Raw genomic sequence first — 17,547 nt, forward strand, 5'->3', positions numbered from 1 at the left:
CTAATAATGAAGATTCCCTCTCTACCACAGAGAGAATATTCCTCATTTTGGGGAGACAGAAGATGTGTTTACTCTAAAAAAGATGCAGGATGTCCAAGAAGCAGACCCAGCTAAGCTATGCAGTTACCATTAGAATGATACTGCATACAGGGCCGCCCTTAATTTTCTGTAGCACTCACAGAATCAGTGAGGTCTAAATATAGGTATATTGGATCTTCTTTCTCCAATCAAACACCAGCCCTTACGATCTTCTGGAGGTTATCTGCTCACTCATTGATTCCTGGTGCGTTATTATGATTACAGCAGCGAGGCACCCTTACAGTTAGAAGCTGTTGTCGAGGACCAGATCTGTGGAGAGTCCCCATTACTTTTAAGAATGAAGGAAGGCTGTGATTTTGACAATTCTAACCTTTATCATCCTGGACCTGAACAAAGGAAGGCTTTTGGGGACTCATTATGAGCCCCATTGCAAACATGATGAAGCTGGTGATGTGATTTACTGGACTCATTTGGATTATAGCATCTGCAGGAAAACAGTGAGTCTGGGGAAAACTTTGGGTAAAAATAGCAAAAGACACATGCAAGTCAGTGTGAAACATTGATTCCAACCTGCTATTCCTCAAAAATATATCATCATGTACCAGTAACTGCAGGCGAAGGATGGCCTGAAACTGGTCCATTTTCCATCAAGAAGAGAGTTATGAGCACCAGAAGGTTTATGGAAAACAATGTACTGTAACCAATCTCACAGAAAACTGAAGGAAATGTCCCCAATGTAATCCCCTACAAATGAATCTTAATGATGCCAGTACAAAAGTCATACACCATCAGAAGAGGCTGGTATCAAAAGACAAGCATCACAGTTGGTAGGATCAGGCTTGGTTTGGTTGTACAGCAACTGATCTCATCATGCTGCTATCTATAATAGCAAAGACCACTTTTAGTTTTTTAGATAAGAGATCATCCCAATGCCCAGTGTTTTTGTTCCATAGTTCTCTGGATCGGCTATGCTCACATGACATTGATCTTTGTAAACGTATCCATAGTGTGTGTGATAATTGATACTCCATGGATGAAGGAGCAACTTTGCAAATTGAGGCTCCACAGAAGCTGCACAGCATGATTCCTTAGAATAACCAGGGAGGATTTGAGGGAATAAACTGAGAACACACATTTAAATAGAGTCCTGAAGGCTGAACTCTACCTACTCTCTTGACCACATCCTTAGTAGCAATATTATCTGGCAACAAAATACACAAAATCATCTACAATTGCCAAAAGTAACATCAGGTACTGGTACGTTTGATTTCCCAAAAAGAGCTACAGTTACTTTATCTGCTCCAGCAGAATCAATATTTGGAAAGTATGGATCCTGTATATCCATGGAACACAGCAAGTCTTGTTATGGAATCTTCAAGCACCTTGCCTCAAGTTAGCAGTTAGCTGTAAATTCTGCAGGTAAAACAAATGGATGACATAATGTAGATGCAGTAAACAGTAGAACCCACCATTATTTATCCATACAACTAAGTAATTGGGGTAAGACCCCATTCTCTTATCATAGTGGGATTGACCTTACTGCTTTTAAAAGGAATGCTTCCCAGTTGAAGTTCCTTCGACATTCGCCGGGCAAGGTGTATAGCATAGTTGATGTACATCTGTTAGAAAGGCCAAGAATTAGTAGTAATTTGTGTCCACTCGTGATGGTGTCCACAAAAGATTAAAAAATGCAATTGCTGTGGCAGTGGAAAGTAACTTATCAGCACTCTGTAACAGGGACAGCTGTGTGCAAGTAGAGGGACCTGGTTCACAACAATGGGTTAAAAAAACAAACATCTACTTGGTGTCCTCCAACCGGGGGAAGTTAGCACTACAGATAATGATGCCCCACCACATGTGTGGTACTGGGCATTCAATGCTCTGCCTAACCAGTTACAGAAAAAGCTGTTCATCTCATGGAGTAAGTGCACTGTTGCAAGCCAGGACATAGGACCAAGACTGTTATCTGTAGTTTGGTGGGAAAAGTAGTGTCTATCGGGCCAGCGGAGGACATTACTTCCACCATATTGACAGTACTCCACCCATCGAATTTGGATATGACCGCGAGCACCGTGGTCATATCTGTACAGTTAAAGGAACTACCATCACAGCAATTCTTTTGTGTCCAATAGGATTGGTGGATGGCCAACGTCGGTTTTGATGGCTGTCCACAAAACGGTTTTTTTTTTTCGTTTTTTTTTTAAGAAACAAAATCCCAAAGTAAGAGTTTATTCCTGAAAAACAAATAACTAATGTTTCCCCTTCCAGGGACTTTTCTCCAGGTTTTCCTGATGGTGACGGAGAGGGTTAAAATGCATTACACGGTCCACCCTAAGTAGGGCGGACAGTGTAATGTCCTTCCTCTGACTGCCCGTACTCTGTTGAGCAGTCAGATGAAATATTCTGTTGACGGAGCCAATTGACGGAGTCTCTAATTGAGGCAGGCGGACAGACGATTTGGCAGGCAGGTTACTCATTTGCTTTTGCGAGGAAGTACCCTGTCCGCCAAACCATAAATCAAGCCTCAAGCTATTTATTTATACAGTTGTCCTGTACAGAAGGCATGAGAGCACCATGCGATTTTTTTAACATATACAAACATCTTTGTTACACAAACATCTTTGTTAATAAGAATAAAACAATCATTCTCATAAAAATACAGCAATAGAAAAATATTTCATTTTGCCAAGAAAAACAATTGGAGCTATTGAAAATTCTATGTTTACAAGACACGCCTACAAGATAAAAATCTCGCATTTGAAAAGAAGTTAACCTTGCTTCATTTTTTATGAAGGAGCCACCATGTAAATTTGCATAACGTTTGCCCTGCTTAAGCAGGAAACAATATTTTGTTGCAATACATTGAGCTGTTTCCGTGGCAGTGCACTTTTTTGATAAATTTGCGGGATAATTTGTGGACCTTGCTGGTAGGACAGAGCACCAGGGCCAGAAGTATATATTCCACTAGTGAAGTTTTGCACCAACAGTTCCAGATCAAATAAAGGCTTCTTTAGGTTACAACTCGAATCACATTTAACGCTAAAAATGTGCGATAAAGTGATTACCACATACACAAATGCCGGCTGGGTGGTGCAGGTTTGAAGGGGCAAGGATCTAGTAGGACGCAACACAAATGTTTGAGCCTTGGTAACCTCCACACAGCATACCTTAAAGTAATTGATAAATATGCGGCAGAATGTATGGTAAAAATGGCTGCACGTTTACCATCTTTTTACGACATAGAACTTACATTCAGGGAGAATGCTAAGGTTTTCATCAAGTTTGGCCATCAACCCCATAATTCACACAAAAATGCAAACTGTATTACGCACATTTTTCCTATCAACATGTGAATGAATTGCAGACAAAACTTTACTTTGGGTAATGCTACACATTATCGTTATCACCGTATCGGATCAAGAACCCCCTTTTATCACATATTTGAATGGTCCTGTAGAATGCCCTGGTTGTAGGAGGCTGGCCCTCTAAGTAGTGTGCAAAGCTGGGCACACAATGCAGAGTGTCCAGGCTACCACACGTTGGGTTACAGAGGTAAAAAGTAGACCACCTAATGCTCTAATTTTTACCATAGCCTGTTTGAGCAGTTAGGCTAATCTTGAAGAAGTGCAAAGCATTTGTTGTACTCACCATATCAAATAAATGAGACCACACACTGAAAAGAATAACTCTAGACCGATTTACAAAAATACTTCAGATTCTTATACAAATTTTAAGACCAAGATCATCAAAATCGGGTAAGTACTTTTTAAGTTATGAATTTTTGAAGTTTTAATAAAAGCAGTCTTTTTGTACATAATTATGGACCATTGGAATCAATGGAGAAAATATTTGAAAATTCACATAAAATCAAGCAATGCGTTTACCAGTGTCTCCTTTCGCAGGTATGTCAAGGTTGTCGGTGAGCATTATGGAGCAGCTGGAGAAGTTCGAACAGCTCCAAGTTTTCATGGGAGCAGCTGCAGGATGTCGTTGAAGCTGGTGCCAGGCCACTGCGGGGGACCACTTGGAAAAGCACTGCACAGGAGGACTTAAAGGTAAGTCCAGTGGGTCTCCTTGGGGTGTCAAGGTCGCAAGGGGTGGGGGACCCTTAGGGCACTGCTGAATCTTCAGTGGAGCATACAGGGCGGCTGGGTGGAGAGCGAATCGGTGAGCCACGAACTGTGTGCAAAGGTGCCCTTGCAAGCAGGAAGTAGGTTTCTTTGAGTATCACTTGCAGGTCAGCAGGGGCACTCTGATGGAAGGATTGGCTGGTTCCTGCAATCCCTTGACTGGGGCTTCCTCCCAAGGTTTGCAACATGGGCAGCCATCTGCTGCTAGAAGCAGGCCTGGGGTTCAAGTTTCAAGAGTGGTAAGACCTTTGAAGCTCACTAGCAATGCAGTGCGCATTCCTGAGGGGGTGTCAGTTCCTCCACCCAGGGAGGGCTTTGTTCCAAGTCCAAGAGAGCAGGTTCTCTCACCACAGGGGGCTCAGAATCTTGTTTGGTGGTAGCAGGCAGGTTTCCCCCAACCAGCAACCATGCCAGGGTACTTTGCTTTAGCAGGGCGCACACCTAAGGTGTCCCCTGGGTACATTTAGTCATAAATCCAATACTAGTAACAGTTTGGATTTATCATTCTGAGTTGTTGGATACCAGACAACCCAGGGTTCAGATTAGCCATCATGTAGCTGTGAAATTCGTACTGACCAGTGTCCAGCAAATGTATTAAAATGGCTGCCCTGTTCACTTACTATGGACATTGCTCATGCAGCTATGCCCACACATACAACTTAATTTACCCTGCCTTTGGGCTGAAAGGCCTGTCAGAGGGGTGACTTACCTATAGTGCAAGCAATGTGTAGTGGACAGGGCACACAGGCTGCGTGCCATGTCAAGTTTGTCTTTTAGGATTGCATCAGAACATTCAGCCTGCAATGGCAGTGTTGGGTGCTTCTGGATGCATGGCCCTAGACGGTGACACAATCTGTGCTGCTGCCCTCAGGGGCCTACCCATAGTACTCCATGCCCTGGGTACCTAAGTACCATTTACTAGGGACTTACAGTGACAGCTAAAGGGATTACCAACTGTACCAATGCATCACAATAGTTTTAGGGAAATGGATCTGTACCAGGGAACCTGGTTAGCAGGGTCCCTGGGCCCTAACAACTTTGAGACTAAAACAAATACCAGGGAAAATGTGGGGAGCTAACCATGACAAAAGAGGCCTTTTATCACACTAACCCCCTCACCACCCAAAGAAAAAGGATGAGGCTACCCTTTCCCAAGTGAGTCTTCATCATCTAAGTGGAAGAGCCGTGAAAGGTCATCTGCATTGGCATGGTCAGTTTCAGATCTGTGTTCCACTTGAAAATCCATTCCCTGTAGCGAGATGGACCACCTACGCAGTTTGGGGTTTTCACCTTTCATCTGTTCTAACAATCTGAGAGGCCTGTGGTCAGTCTGAACTATGAAGTGGGAGCCAAACAGGCATGGCCTCAGTTTCTTCAGGGCCCAAACCACAACAACGTCTTCCCTCTCTATGGTACTCCATTTTTGTTCTCTGGGGAGTAGTCTTCTGTTTATTAAAGCATCAGGCTCGTCATGTCCTTCATAATTGTTCTGTGCCAGAACCCCTCCTAACCCCACTTTAGAAGCATCTATTTGGACAATCAACTGCCTGGACTCATCTGGAGCTTTTCGGACTAGAGCATAGCACAGAGCATTCTTCAGAGAGTCAAAGGCCTTTTGACAAAACACTGTCCAGTTAACCTTTTTGGGCATTTTCTTGGAGGTCAATTCTGTAAGGGGGCAGCAATGGTGCCATAATCCTTCGGAACGTCCTATAAATAATCTTGGGTTGGAGGGGTTGAACTTGGACTCCACCAACCAGGTGGCCCAAGTAAAATACCCTGCCCTATCTGGCACTTACTGGCCTTGATAGTGAGGCCTGCCTTCTGCAGAGCCTCAAGGGCCTTCCCTAGGTGGATCAGGTAAACCTGTCAGGTGGAACTATAGACAGTTATGTCATCAAGGTAAGCTGCACTAAAAGATTGTAGTCTATCAAGGACTTGGTTCACCAGCCGCTGGAAGGTAGCAGGTGCAATCTTTAGTCCAAAGGGCATGACAGTGAACTGTTATTGACCACTAGGAATGGAGAATGCTGACCTATCTTTTGCTCCTGGGGTCAGGCCAATCTGCCGGTACCCTGATGTTAAATCAAAAGTACTCAGATATGTAGCTGCCCCTAGTCTGTCAATGAGCTCATCAACTCTTGGGATTGGGTGTGTATCAGTTTTTGTTACAGAACTGAGACCCCTGTAATCCACCCAAACCTCATCTCCTTTTTCTCTCCTTTTGAGTGAGGTTGTGGCACTAAAGCTACTGGGGTAGCCCAGGGGCTCTCTGATGGTTCAATGACACCCAAATTCAACATCTGTTTGACTTAGGCCTATATGCTCTCCCTGACATTTTGTTTTTGACAGGCAAGATGTCACCAGTGTCCACATCAATGATAGCCCAATCAGTCTTACCTGGGGTCAGGGAGAATAACCTAGCATACTGGTTGAGGACTTGCCTGCAATCAGCCTGCTGTTGTTCTGTGAGGGTGTCGGACAAGCCCACTCCATCCACTGAACCATCTTGTGGGTTGATGGAGAGGAGATCAGGAAGTGGTTCAACCTCTTCTTCCTGTCCCTCATCTGTGATCATGAGCATGGTCACATGAGCTCTGTCATAATAGGGCTTTAGGTGATTGACATGGATAATAATCTTTGGGCTTTTGCAATTGCCCATGTCAACTAAATAAGTGACCTCCCCTTTCTTCTCAAGTATGGTATAGGACCCCGGGCCATTTGTCCTGGAGAGCCCTTGGAGCAACAGGCTCCAACACCCAGACTTTCTGCCCTGGTTTAAACTCAACCAAGGTAGTTTTCTGGTCATACCAGAGCTTTTGCAGCTCCTGGCAGGCCGAAAGATTTTCGCTTGCTTTTTCCCAGTACTTTGCCATCCTTGAACATGGGCTAATTACATACTCCACTATGTCTTGGTTTGGCTCTTTGAGCAGTCTCTACCAGCCTCCCTTTACAAGACTTAATGGTCCCCTAACAGGATGCCCAAACAATAGTTCAAACGGAGAGGACTCTACTCCCTTTTGTGGTACTTCCTTGTAGAAAAAAACGGATATGGTAGTAAGACATCCCACATCCTTCTGAGTTTTTCTGGGAGTACTCCAATCTTGCCTTTCACGGTCTTGTTAAATCTCTCTACCAGCCCATTGTTTGAGAATGGTATGGGGTAGTGAACTTATAGGTCACACCACATTCCTTCCACATGTGTTTTTAGTATGCAGACATGAAGTTAGAACCTCTGTCTGATATTACATCCATAGGAAACCCTACTCTAGTAAAAATACCCGGGAGGGCTTTTGCAACTGCAGGAGCAGTGATGGTCCTAAGGGGTATAGCCTCAGGATATCTAGTGGCATGATCAACTACCACTAGTATATATCTGTGTCCTGATGCTGCTTGAGGGTTAAGGGGGCAACAATATCCACCCGTACTCTCACAAAGGGAATGCCAACCACAGGTTGTGGCATTAAGGGGGCCTTTTAGTGTCATCCTGCCTTGCCACTTGGCAGGTAGTACAGGACTGACAAAATACCTTACGTTTTGTGACATTCCTGGCCAGTAGAAGTGGTTAACCAACCTACTCCAAGTTTTGTTTTGACCCAGAAGCCCACCTAGGGGAATTTCCTAGGCTATAGTCAGAAGAAACTCTCTGAACTGCTGAGCTACTACCACCCCCTGGTTGCACCAAACTTGAGATCTCTGGCCTCAGTGTACAGGAGCCCATCCTCCCAATAAACCTTGTGGGTACCACTGACATTTACCTGTTCTTCCTCTGCAGCTTGGTGCCTCAGGCCTTCAAAAGTGGACAGGTTCTCTGCACTCGTCACAGATCTTCCTTGGAGGGTTCCTCTGGGCCCAAGAGCACTGGGTGGTAAGGCCCAAGCCCTGCAGGCTGAGTTCCCTGCAGGATGGGTGAGGCCTCTTCCTGGGAAGAGGAGTTCTAATTTTGGATCTGATTTGAAGCTGGTTACCCAGTCTTCTTGCCCTTTCTCTTGGGAAGCTGGTCCACTATATTAGAATCCAGTTCTGCTTTCTCTTTTTGAAGTTTACTCTGTGCCCTAGTCTTGACACAGGTCCAGTCTGGGATCCCGAGCATGGCTGCATGGGTCTTCAGTTCTACTTCAGCCCAGGGGGAATGCTCCAGGTCATTTACAAGCAGGCACTCGACTGGGATGGACGAGGGCACAACCACTTCTTTCTGCTCTACTACTCCCCCCCTAATCAAAGGTTACCATAGCCATGAAATGGAATTTTGTCTCATCGTCAGCATTGAGGACAGGATAAGACTTCCCTACCAGGTACTGATTTGAGTGGGCCAAGTGCTGAGTTACCGTGGTAACACTAGCTCCTGTGTCCCTCAGTGCTTCGCCTTTCTCTCCATTAATCAAAGTGTGCTGCCTGTATTTTTGCATTTTACTTAGCCAGGCAGCACACGATAATTCAACCCCTCCTTCAGTGACTAATGTTGCCTCTGTGGGATCACTGACATGGTCAGGCCACATCTCTGATCCCATCTGGAGATTAGCTACTGCATTTACTGCAGGTTAGCTAGGCGCATTCTTTTTGTTTTTACTGCTAGGATCTCCAGTTTGATGCCCTCTGTTTTTGCATTCATGGCACCAAGCCTTGTTAGGATCAAAGTTCTTACCTTTGTAACCACCCCTAGGCTGTGAAGAGTCTTAGGGCCCACCCTCCTGTGAAGGTTTTGGGGCCCTTGAGAAGACTATTTTTGTTTTGGCTTTCATCTTTCCCCTGAGGGTGGCTTTTTTGCCTCTTTCTTTTTGGTCCCCCACCACTGGTAGTTTTGGTTACCATTGTTTTGACCCAGCGGCCAGCCTTACTGCCCAACTCTTGAGGGGAAAGTAGATCTTGGTCTACCAGATATTGATCTAGCCTCTTGTTGTAACAATTACTCAGCAGTTGCTCTTTCATGAATAGGTTATACAGCCCATCATAATCCTGTACTTTGTTACCAGCTAATGGTAAAGTGACCACTCCTCCTGTCCTTTGTCTGGCTTGCCACTGTTTCTTCCACCAAAAGTGGGGTTTTGCAACAGGAGAGGCTATCTGCTGTTAGCAGCAGGCCTGGGAGTTGAATTTCAAGGGTGATAAGCCCTTTGAAGCTCACTAGCAGGGCAGTGCACATTCCTGAGGTTGGGGGTGTTACCACCTTCACCCAGGAAGGGCTTAGGTCAGAGTCCCAGAAAGCAGGATATCTCACCCCAGGGGCTCAGAATCCTGTCTGGTGGTGGCAGGCTGATAATGACCAGCTAGCAACCATTCCAGTGTAGTTAGCTTTTGCAGGGGGCGCCTCTAAGGTGACCCCAGGGTACATTTTGTAATAAATCCATTACCAGTACCAGTTTGGATTTATCATTCTGAGTTGTTTGATACCAAACAACCCAGGGCTCTGAGTAGCCATCATGTAGTTGTGAAACTCGTACTGACCAGTGACCAGCACATATATTAAAATGGCTACCCTGTTCACTTACTGTGTCCTAGGTTTGGCAAGGACACACTAGGGGCATATTCCTCATGCAGCTATGCCCACACATACAATATAGTGCACCCTGCCTTAGGGCTGGAAGGCCTGCCAGAGGGGTGACTTACATATAGTGCATGCAGTGTGTAGTGGACAGGGCACACATGATGTGTGTCATGTCGAGTCTTTCTTTTAGGATTGCATCACAACTCTCAGTCTGCAATGGCAGTGGTGTGTGCTTCTGGATGCATGATCCTAGAGGATGGCACAAGCTATACTGCTGCCCTCAAGGTCCTACCCCTAATACACCAGGCCCTGGGTAGCTAAGTACCATTTACTAGGGACCTATAGTGGCAGCTAAAGGGGTTGCCAATTGTGCCTGGTTATCAGGGTCCCTGGGCACTAACAACTTTCAGACTGCATCAAATACCAGGATAAACGTGCAGGGCTAACCATGACGAAAGAGGCATTTTCTCACACAGGTGCAATGCTGTTCCAAAAAATTGCAGATACTTCGTCCCCAGAATGGTGCACCTTGTATTTTGTGCACTGGTCAGTCGGAGTATATATTGTTTTTGCACTTCTCAGGCAGAGCAAATGTCATTGCAAAATTATAAAGGCAACAGCATTATCTTTGTAATATTGAAATATTGGTGCAAATCTACACCATTGCCAGTGCAATAATCCTACTGTAACTTCTCATCATTTTCAATTAAGAAGATTGATTTTTCTAGTCTGTACTTTTGAGTTTCCAGCTCACTGGCCATTCACAATATTGTTTCACTGGGCTAGAAGGGAGTGCATCAGTCATTCAGAATGTTATTTTCAATGAGATGGCAATGTATTAAAAACATTATTGTGGTGCAAATTCACCAAAAGTGACACAAACCAGTGTAAAGTATTGATTTGGGTTTTACTTTCCAACTCAAAACCTGTTTTGTGCTGGAAAGTTGTTTAAATATAATGGAATGGTTGAAACATGGGTGTTTTAATGCTACCACATATGTGTTTGACACAAAGCCCTGTCTATTAACAGGACCTTCTGCTTAAAAAAACTATTCCTCTTTGAAGCAGAGAAAAGTTTTTTTCCTTCACACTTCAAAGCACTCAGGTATGGGAAAAGACCAAACTAGCTGACATAGTCTAGTGGACATACATGAGTGGAAGAATTAAAGTATGCTGGTCCTCCTGGCTCTACAACAAGGTTATACAGGCAAACTAGTCTGACCCTGACTTCCACTGTTCCAGTGGATGCCTTTGCTGGGAGCTACACTGATATATTTCTAGTATGTTAAAAAACATGAACACTTAAATTTAGGCAACCTCATGATGATGGCAAGTTTCAGAATTGTCTGTGCGCAACTTGTCATATATCTGGTGCACTGCCAGTAATATCACTCGTTTGCAGCTACGTCAAAATGTAGCTGTTTTCATGATCTGACATCATAGGCCTGATGCCATATTACATATGATTTCGCAAAGTTTCATTGTTTCTTTGTTAAGCAGAAGCTAAATTTAAGATCCTTACATCGCTTCGCACAAAAACTTTGAGCGATGGCCACAAATTTCGGAGGGAGGTGTTACGTAAACCCAAGCCTGTGTACATGCAGTGCTGAGAAACTTCTTAATTTGTCTTCAAGTCTAAGCCCAAGAAGGCTCAAAGAAGCAGTTATTCCCCATGTGCCTGTGCCCAAACTGTGAAACTCTCACCTGGCTGACATACCAAACCAGTTTTAGTGTGCATGCAAGGTTCAGAGGGGCACTTAAGATTCACGTTTTTACCGAGCATTATGTCCCTTCCTGGAGGGGCCTGAGAATGCATGCATTGTTGTTCAGCTGATTTATGTTTTCTTTGACAGCCGATCGGGTCTATGACCCAAAATCCTGGAAACATCTATGGAGAACGTATGAGCAGCACCGTCTACGGAAAGCTTAAACATAGCATTCTTTTTATGTATGACAATAACTATGTTATTTCTTATGAAATATTGTTACGCCATCATCATGACCCTGACCTTCGCACCTCCCTAAGCCATGTGGAATCTGGACCCTGAATATATAAACCCACCAACACGCAATTTATAATTGTTTCAAAGACACATTTTGCAAACATTTGGATGCACATCACTAATATATCAAAGCTAAGTTAGTGCTGTGGAATGCGTGGTAACATGCAGATAGATTCCTTCTCTCAACCTCAGCCGTACTATAAATACAAAATACGGCTACAAATGTCTCCTTCTTAGCCAATGGTTACATTTTCAGACAAGGAAGTTGAAGAACTATTCTTTTCATTCTTTAAGTGGTAGTTCATGTTGGGTGGAGGAAGCTGATTTCCACATAGGCAGCCGGCATTGTGAGTTATAAGGTGTCTCTGGGAAGCTGGTCCACTCCTGTGCTTCCTTTAAGCAGATCAGCGATTTTAGATTATGTAAACAGATGTGTCCAGCACAGGTAAAAACAAGGATTTGTAAAAGAAAAAACATTTGAAACAGTTATGTCGCGGTAACTTGGGGCCACACGTTGCCTTTAATTCTTAGTTGTTACCAGTTATTGAAAATGTTATATTTTTTGTTTAAATGTCTAGTGATGTCACAACTAGAACAGATCTGTACAGTTACTCAATATATAAATAGGCAGGAATGGGACGCACGGCCGGGATGAGGAGAAACAGCAGAGGCCTAGGGGTGGCTGGAACAGTAAGCATACAGCACTCGGCACTCCAGGCCCCCTTGGGAATGGACTTTTGGTTCCCAGCCTTTGTGCGCCACTGTCACTGGGGCTGGGCTCGCGTTTCCTGCCATTCAATTCCTGAATTAGAAGAGGTGACGCAGGCAAATTCCGTGTTCCGTCTGGGCAGGCAGGGCAGAAGGAAGTGGGACAGGTTACACCGTAGTATTTGTATCGATCGAGCATCGACTGCCCATTGTTTTTCTTAGATATTACACGTCCTTGCATTGAAGCTTTAGACAGCTGAACACAAAGCGGGGACACCTTTCACTGTAGTGCATTTCTGAGCGTGACTGGAGACCAGAGTTTGTGTTGTGTACATTTCTGGTAGTATTGGATTCCTGTATTCTAGTTGGAGGTTGTAGTTGGGATCTAAGTCTGGGGAGCACTAGTGAGTCATTATTCTAGATCCAGAGGATGAGCAGTATATATTGAAGCAATACAGAGTTATGCTACTGTCTTGCACATATACAGTACATCCTGCACTGGGTCTTGGAGCTAAGGCAATGTCTGAGCTCTCTTCTACAGGTCGACGCCAGTTTACCCACACAGTATAGTGGCATACTTTCTCACTTTACTCCCACCTAATGAAGGATGTGTAGCCCTGACTTGCATAATACAAAAGATTGCTCACTGTCCAGACATTAGCACTAACTGGCTCAGCCACTGCTAACTTCCGGGAGAGGAAATGTTTGCTCATTAGTACCGGGATGCAATTGTAAAGATGGGACCCCTGATTTGACCGGGCAAGGTTCTTGTAATTGAGCATATCTTCAAGTTTTAATGTTATATGGTTCCTACTTAGATAATAGGACTGTATATTTAGGATGACAGAACTTCAGAATGTGGCAGACTGAGTCTGTCCACACCTTCAGTAATGGTTGGCCTAATTCCTGGCTATCTCACAGTGCTGCACGTTAACCCCCAAACCTCCTGAGGTGAAAGGTGATTATGGCAACCTGAACATGATACTCTGACTCTCCAGGGAAGTCGTGGAAACAGATTTTACACTGTTGTGATATTACTCATCCATGCCAAGGCGAGACACAAACGATGCAAGATAAGTTTTCAATACATTTATTAAAATAGTCACAATCCGGTACATAGAGAGTGAGTTGAGATAATTAAGCAGATGAAGCAAAGTAAAGTAATTAGTATTACAAACATGGTACAATCCAACCATAGTGAATGTGGTTCTAGATGTTCTAAAGGTTGTACCTAAACTTAAACTGTGCTGACAGCAGAATGGATGTACCTTTCTGCTTGACCCAATCTACGGGATTAGCACCAACCCCATACCTAGAAACAGTGTCGGGGGCCGGCCTGTGTTGTAGATGATAATCCTCTCAGGAGGCTGGTAGATCAGCACCAGCAAACTGAATGTCTCATAGCATGCATTCCATGATGATTGTGACCGTAATGCCCTCTGCCCTTCCCGGGTCAGAGTACCATTTACATAATAAACCATACTGTTTTGGAAGTACAGTCCAGATGCGATGCTGTGTCTAGGTGTTAGAAGCTGTCTCGTGAATGGGCAGTACAAACTAGCATATTGTGTACAGTGTTCTTAGCCTTGGACAGAACAAACTGATTACATGTCACACAAAGGATAACTAAACAAGCAGCTTGTTCCTTGTGTGCCTAGGATAAATGCAAGCTGATAAAAATATATAAAAATCATTGTTAAAAGAAGCCTTACTAAAATGAATAAAATGTGAAATGTAAAACAAAGCCAAAACAGGGGTGACCCACTAGAGTCCAAGCGGTCCTCACAACATTAACACTAGAAAAGTATACAATCACAAATGGCAATGAAGAAGAAAGTCTCCACTCCCATGCTTGAGAGAAGCTCTTTTATGTGGAGTGCTTTGTTTACAAAAAATCCTAACTAAACCCCTGCAGGTAAAGATTTTAGTACACCACATCCAATGAAATATTCAGGTGCCCACTGAAAAGAATTGGCATGAAATTACTCCCTGGTGATAAAAGTGCTAAACTTTTAGAAAGGCTAATACTTCTTCTGTGAAGTCAATTACAGATCCAGTTTATGGATCTGCTACAACAAACAAAGAAAAATGTGCAAGTGCCCAGAAATCTTGAATATCCGTAGATAACTCCCCTTTTGGTTTAGAAACACTGTGACATAAAGGGTACAGCAACAAGGATCTTGGATGAATAGCAGTTCTTCACGTTCAAAGGTTGATCATGACAGTGGGGAATGGTGAAGTTGTGTTTTTTCAAGACATCCATGGTAACACCACATTAACAGAGAAACACATTAAACGTTAGCATGCAGTAGCTTCAGCAAACAATAAAGAACTGTCTGTCAGATTTGATGGAAGGGCCACTAAGGAATTTTTGGTTTAAAGAAAACACATGAGCAATATTGTTTCAAGGTAAATAGAAGTGTTTGAGCATTGATCCGCAGGCTCCAGGGTCAACAAGCTGCAATGCTACATACATGTGATAAATATGACCTTATAAAAATATGGTCAACCCCTTTATTTATGTAAATATTTGGTATGGGGACATGCAAGGACTTCCTCTACCTGAGCCTAATACTCTCTCGGAGGCCCTATCTCCTGAGGAAACTATATTTACGAAGGGGAGTGGGGCATGAAGCCCTCCTCCCTGAGCCAAATGCAGCCTCAGGCCCCCATCTCTGAGGCTTTATGCTTTTTTTTTAAGGGAGGGTGTGCCCCCCCTTCTCATGCTGAATTCAGGCCTCAGGGACCATACTAAAGAATTAAAGAAAGGCAGCACAGGAGTGGAAGTCATAGCAGTGAATATTAATAAGCAGCATAGCCTCTCATTTAATATTCACTGGGTCTGCTTGGGACACCCTAATGCCCTGCAAGGGCTTTCCACAGTTATTTTTGGTTCCTGGTGATGCCACAATGTGGGCTTTAGTACCACCAATCGTATATTTTTTAATGCTGTGGGGGACTGCAGGAAGTGCAGCAGCCCCCCTAGCAACAGTAAAAAAAAAAAATACAATAAGCCTGTTGGGCTGTTAAATCCCTGACCCCTGGAGAGCATACCATTTTTTCTATAGCACTCTAGAGGACTATGCTCTTCAGCTGGAGTGCAGAGCCCGCTTGTGGTTGGCTCTATAGTTGCACTTTGTAGCTTGAAAGTTGTTTAAATGAAGACATGTTAACTATGTTTATTAAGACTTTATTAAATATTTTGTATGAGAATCACTTTTATTACATGTTATACTGTGTGAATTAATGAAGCATATATTTGATTATACTTTTGGTCATTTTTAGACAAATGTGTTATAGGAAATGTAAAAAATAAATGCACTGTAGTAAATATGAAACATGAAAATATCACGCAGCATTGAGTCCAAGCAGAAACCACACAGCCATTCATAGTCAGAAACTAGTATAGGCATAACCCCCACATTGATACAAGCAAGGTGAAAGGTTCATTTAAGGATAAAATGGAGTAAGAAACATGAGAGGGTTTTCAGTTAAAGGCCAACTTATGTCTAGCAGACCCACAAGCATTTACAACATCTGCACGCAAGTCCCATAGCACACTCCCCATGCCTACAAACAGATTATGGCCTGATAAGACAATGGGTACATCATTGAATTAGCCCAAAGCACACAGGTGCATGATTAAAAAAGAGCTCAAATTCTGAGCACACAGAGGCCTGAGACACACAATGCTGTTAGTACATACTAGCAGCATTGCTAAAATACATTTACCATGAAGCACACACACATTCATGGGTCAAAGAATACCCTGTCATAAAGCATTGTTGAATGTATAGTAAAGAATGTGCAGTGTATTAACTCAGGAATTCGGGTTTATGAGGTCACATGTTTTTGAGTGTTTTACCATTTAAATCTATAACTTGCAAGTTAACCATTATTTACTATGTGCAATAAAGCATTGTATCGGATTGTATAGTAAGGTCTGTCTGTGAATAGGCATTTGAGAAAAACCATAGAGGCAGAGTGTGCAGGGCTGAGGTGCAGTCCACAGTGTTTTTCTCCCTGTTGCAACAGTTTTAAATCCGGCCTTTGGATTGCCAAGAGGAGTCTGTGTGGTTGTTTGAGTCTTGGGAGCACTTTAGTTCAGCCCGTAACAGTTGACAAGCCACATTCCGGGAAGTTCCTTTGCCCCACACCAAGCACTACTGCCTAGATGCAAAGCAGATGCTCAAGTAGGGCAGGCCTCCCTCAGAAATATGTTTGCTTAAATTTTCGACATGACCTTCTGTCTCCTCCACCGCGATATGTGGGGATGGGCTTGCTACTCTATTCAGTGCTCATGACTATATATGGAAATCCCCTATGAGAGAAGGAAGAGTTTCTTATCTGTAACTCCTGTTCTCTCATAGGAGAATTTCCATGATAAATCATAAGCAACCCTCCATCTTACCCGGTGGAATGGACAGAGGTATCCGAGAATATTTATATGTCCTATATCGCCTTAAAACAATACTGAAGCAACTGCCACCAGCTGAGCAGCTCTAGGTTCTCAAAGGCACAGCTTCTATTTTAGCCACATAATGGCAGCATATGAAGCTACTCTGCTATGCTCTCCCTCATCTCTATCATAAAAAGGGGTTTGTGAAGGAGATTTATACTGTTTCCAAGATATCTTAAATTATACTCATTTTCAATGTATTGGCCCTTTTTTGACTTCATGATGAAGAATTGGGCTAGTGTCGCCTACCTATATGGGCTGCATTATCTGTCTATTTCATAAGTGTTTTTACAGGCCTTCCTAAAGAAAGGTGAAACTCTCCACTTAACAAGATATTTTAAAGAACTGCTCTGGGGTCTCCGCACAAGGGAAGGACAATAGAGAACCAAGATTAGAACAAAAATTCTACCTGTGCACGAGGGGTTAGGAAGCATCCGGAGACCACAGTCTCTTTAAAGCGGAATACGATTCTTGTTTGTTAATAAGCGCATTCGTCTTGGCAATGTTAAATGCAGATCTAGAAGTAAGGTGGAATAGAATTTAATGTTGTATTTTTATGTAACTGAAAGATAAGAGAGAGAAGACGTACCGCATGCAACTTTTTTATTTTTGTTATTGGAGTATTGTGTACATGTGTTGCACAATCAACAAGGTGCCTATATAACTAGTTAGCCTGTAATTCCCAACAACGGGTTGGAAGTGGCCTGTGGGGGAGCTTGGAAA

This window comes from Pleurodeles waltl, chromosome 6 (genome assembly GCF_031143425.1).
Source record: "Pleurodeles waltl isolate 20211129_DDA chromosome 6, aPleWal1.hap1.20221129, whole genome shotgun sequence".
NCBI lineage: Eukaryota > Metazoa > Chordata > Amphibia > Caudata > Salamandridae > Pleurodeles > Pleurodeles waltl.